We start from the raw sequence: 5142 nt of genomic DNA on the forward strand, positions 1-5142 counted from the left end.
ATGAGTTTGAACATATGGGGAGAATTTAGCAAACGAACTTTTTATCTTAAAAGTTAATAGATTCTCCACATGTAGCAATGCATTAGTGAAGCTATTATCTGGGAAAGATTAAAAAATAAAGACACAAATGGATGGAATTTCTGCAAGAGGAAGGAGAAAAGAAAGGCAGCGAGAGGGAGAGGAAGATGTCTTAATAGGAAATGTGCACATTGGCCGTTCTCGCTTTCCGTACCTGGCCGAGCAGGAGACGCCATCATGGGAGTTGACATCCACCACAACAAGGACCCAAAGGTTCGGCGCCAGGAGCCCAAGAGCCAGGATATGTACCTGAGGCTGTGGGTCAAGCTGTACAGGTTTCTAGCCAGACGAACCAACTCTACATTCAACCAGGTTGTACTGAAGAGGTTGTTTATGAGTCCTACCAACCGACCACCTCTGTCCCTTTCCCGGATGATCCGGAAGATGAAGCTTCCTGGCTGGGAAAACAAAACGGCCATGGTTGTGGGGACCATAACGGATGACGCGCGGGTTCAGGAGGTGCCCAAACTGAAGGTGTGTGCGCTGAGTGTGACCAGCTTGGCCCGCAGCCGCATCATCAGGGCGGGGGGCAAAATCTTCGCTTTCGACCAGCTGGCCCTGGACTCCCCCAAGGGCTGCGGCACCGTCCTGCTCTCCGGTCCTCGCAAGGGCCGAAAGATGAACCTGCATTTCAGCAAGGCCCCGGGAACCCCGCCCAGCCACGCCAAACCCTACGTCTGCTCCAAGGGCCGGAAGTTCGAGCGCGCCAGTTGCGGACAGGCCAGCTGAGGCTGCAAAAACTAACCCTGGATCCTACTGTTTTATTAAAACGATGTTGGACGCTGAAGAAAAGAAAAGAAAATGTGCACATTGACGTTGCAGTCGGGGGTGAGAAAGTCTCTTAAGTAGCATTTCACATGAGGTTTCTTATTGTTGGTTTACTCCATATGTTGTCAAACTTCAACACGGTACATCAGAATTGGCTGGAGGGCTTAATAAAACACAGATTTCTGGGTCTCACCCCCAGATTCTGATGTGTAGTTGGGTAGGACCCCAGAATTCACATTTTAAGTTCCCAGTTGATCTCATCATGCTGGTCTGGCGAACCTCACTTCGAGAACCACTGATCTAGTTTGTAACAGATTGACAGACTAGCTTCATTCCACAAGTTGGTAAGTAAATCTAAAACAGTGTTTTCACGAATAATAAATATGAATGATAAATTCATTTTCTCAGATTTTACCGATTATTAAGAATAAGCTATTAAAAGTTTATTACATATATAAACAATTATCCCATATCCTGACGGTTGCATGTAAATGTAGCTATCCCACAAATATATTTAAAAGCACAAATTAGACACATAAGCACTTTTAGCCATGGGCAATAAATAAGAATAGAGAACACCAATTAAATTGATACAAATTAAGGCCAGGCGTGGTGGCTCACGCCCGTAATCCCAGCAATTTGGGAGGCCGAGGTGGGAAGATGGTCTGTGTCCATGAGTTCTAGACCAGCCTGGACAACAAAGTAAGACCCTGCCTCTACGAAAAATTAACCCACATGGTGCCATGTGCCTGTAGTCTCAGCTACTTGGGAGACTGACCTGGAAGGATCGCTTGAACCCTAGGAGGTTGAGGCTGCAGTGAGTCATGATCACGCCACTGTACTCTAACCTGGGTGACAGAGTGAGACTCTGACCCCCCACCAAAACAACTGTACAAATTAAAACAACAATGAAACACCATTTTTCCCATTTCAGAAAGGGCTTCTGAAAATGTTTTATAATATCCTTTACCTTGTTGGTGGAAGTCTAAGGTCATGCCATCTAGAGAAAGGGTGACTCCTGAGTTTCTCTAGGTGGTGAGATTCAGAGTCATTATTTATACTTATTATGGTTTCTTATACTTAAACAAAACTATAAAATATGTAAGTCATGAAAATGCATTATAATGTTTTAAAAACCAGTCTTCACTATGAATCATGAATATGAGTAAAACATTTTAAAATAAAATTGTCTTCTTCATAAACATCCTCTATAGTTATATTTGGTCACTTTGTAAACAATATATTTAGTAAATTGATGGTGGATGGTAGAGAATTGGCACAGGAGGAGAAAAGGTAGATGCAGACAGGCAGCAAGGTTACACAGAGAAAGGGATTTTAGTTCTGGAGTGGAGGAGTCATGATGCTGACCACCTGTGTTGTACAACTCATACATCCTCACTAGATAGCTTCTCTCTACAGAAATAGCCATTAGTTGATTAACTGCTCCCGGGTCTGCAACCATCCAGGTTAATAGCATTGCTCCTGGGCTAGCTGATGTTACTAAATTCTCATATTCTTAAAGAACCATATACAAGAAAGCACAGCCCAAATAAAGCACCCATGTTATTTAACAGGATACTCCAACTGAACGCCGCTGCCACATTTGTAGTCTTTTTTATTTCCTTCAACAAATAGCCTTTATTCACAGGAGAAACTCTTCCATAGCAACATGAAATAATCTTTCCTACATGTCATCAGCAATTATACGAATATGTATATGTATATATACCTATGTATGTATGTGTATATATATATTTGTGTATATATGTGTATATACATATATACACACGTATCAAAGTAGATTTGTAGGTGAAAGAACAAAAAATGGCAAATGTCAATATCAAAACCTCTATTGCTATAGTTCCTAAAATATATGCAATGCATTAGCATTTTCTGAAAGTTAATTTTCTTGATATTTAAATCATATAAAAATACTAGGCAAGCTAATCATGTTATACACTAAAAAGGCTAAATGAGGCTGGGAAACATAAATAAATTAAAATAATCCACATTCAGGACTAAGTTAACCTGTTTTGTAAGCCTCTGGGAATCACTTAACAGAAATTGCATAATCTTGCATAATAGCAAATCGACTGAATAGAAGTTTGCTGATCTAGCATTTAATTCTTGCAGAGCGATTATTGGGAAAGGGTGTTCTGTCTGATAATAAAATTAACATCGCTACCGTATTTAGATTTTTTAAATCCCGTGGAAAGATGAATTTGGTGGAGATGTGATCCCTCTCTCACACACACACACACGTGCACATGCACACACAAACACACATGCATACATCCTCCAGTGGTATGAGAAAGCCTCATTCTTTAACCATACTAATGTATTTCTTTTCATGATACCAGTTAGATGCAACTATGCAGTTTGATGTTGATAACGGATGAAATGCATGGCTCTTCCTTACACATCAACCCAAAGTTCATACAGATTGTTTTTCTATTTTTCTGTTTTCTAACATCACAAACAGGTATCCTTTGGTAAAATCTAGATACATGAGACATATACCTTCCCCAACCCTGATAGCTTATCTAAGTTGATAATTTTAAAATTTTTATTTTAGTAATTAAAAACAACTTACAAAAATAGGACATAGGAAATAACAATCTCCCTTTTTTAGAAACCAGCTTTTCTTACTCTTATATTTTAATGACTTCATCTTGGACTTGCCCTCCCTACATACTGATTTTTGAATCATCTTTCTGAACGTAGACTGATTAGAATTTACAGCTGTTCAGGAACAACAGATGCAACTTTGGTTGCAAAATGAAATTCGAACTCCTTACTAAGGACACAGCCTGATCAGAACATTTCAGTGCAGCCTCTTTCTCACCATACAATTACACATATCCTTTTAAAAATCCCTTTTGGGTGGGCACGGTGTCTCACAACTGTAATTACAGCACTTTGGGAGGCAGAGGCGGGTGGATCACCTGAGGTCAGGAGTTTGAGACCAGCCTGGCCAACATGGTAAAATCCTGTCTCTACTGAAAATAAAAAAACCAGCTGGGTGTGGTGGCAGGTGCCTGTAATTCTAGCTACTCTGGAGGCTGAGACAGGAGAATCGCTTGAATCCAGGAGGCAGAGGTTGTGGTGAACTGAGATTGTGCCGTTGCACCCCAGCCTGAGCAACAAGAGCGAAACTGTCTCAAAAAAAATAATAATAAAAAATTAAAAAAAGGCTGGGCACTGTGTCTCATGCCTGTAATCCCAGCACTTTGGGAGGCTGAGATGGGCAGATCACTTGAGGTTGGGAGTTCAAGACCAGCCTGACCAACATGGAGAAACCCCCGTCTCTATTACAAATACCAAAAAATAGCCGGGTGTGGTCGTGCATGCCTGTAATCCCAGCTACTCAGGAGGCTGAGGCAGGAGAATCGCTTGAACCCAGGAGGCGGAGGTTGCAGTGAGCTGAGCTTGCGTCACTCACTGCACTCTAGCCTGGGCAACAGGGTGAAACATCATCTTAAAAAAAATAAAAAATAAAAAAATCCCACTCATTCCTGTAAATTTGGGTGCCACCTATTAGCTAACTTTCTTCTGTCATCCCCAAGGATCAACCTCCACCATCTCTACCATCTCCACCATCATTAGGACCCAGGTCATCTCTTTACAACTCTCTCTGTGTCTGATAACCTTGACCCATGTTAGCCTGGAGCTCCAGGATCACGGATCTTTCTGAGGTCAGCTCAGTGCCATCACTTGACAGCCTTATTCCCAGTTCCTCAGTACACCACTGGAGAAAGACTGCCTATAAGAAATAGACTTTATTGGTGCTTAAGGGGAATCTAAAAGAAATTGTAGTATAAATGAAACTTAAAGCCCTATCTTAATGTAATTGTTTACAGAGTTCAGGAGAAAAAAAAAGACCAAGTTCTTCCCATGATGTCTTCAGAAATGGCCCCCATTGCTAATTCTAATTATCTTTGTTATTTACTAGTCACATACTCCTTGATAAAAACCATGATTTTGAAGCCCTGCAGTCTAAACCCTCATTCCTCTTTAGAAAAATTCAACTCCTACTGTCAGGGGTTAAGGCAATCCTACTATCTTTCTCCATCTTCTCCCCCAACCAGGACAGCCTAGTGGACACAATAGTTCAGCAGCAGCATGTTTTCCAGAGTCTGAGATATTATTTCAAAAATTGCACCACAGCTGGACTTGGGCAAGTGATTCAGGATGGTTCAGAACAGGCCCCGACAGACTACATCATTATCTTTGAGTTCTTTGCACGTAAGAAGGGAAGACATGACTCTTTCTTCTTCCTGTAGTAGTCCAGCCTCT

The 5142-nt window shown here is 41.4% G+C and overlaps 1 pseudogene; it reads left to right on the forward strand.

Moving 5' to 3' along the window:
* The first annotated feature begins 255 nt into the window (after positions 1-255).
* On the forward strand, positions 256-807 carry LOC104671353 (annotated as a pseudogene).
* The last annotated feature ends 4335 nt before the right edge of the window (positions 808-5142 follow it).

The sequence above is a fragment of the Rhinopithecus roxellana genome, chromosome 20, assembly GCF_007565055.1.
Source record: "Rhinopithecus roxellana isolate Shanxi Qingling chromosome 20, ASM756505v1, whole genome shotgun sequence".
NCBI classification, from domain to species: Eukaryota; Metazoa; Chordata; class Mammalia; order Primates; family Cercopithecidae; genus Rhinopithecus; species Rhinopithecus roxellana.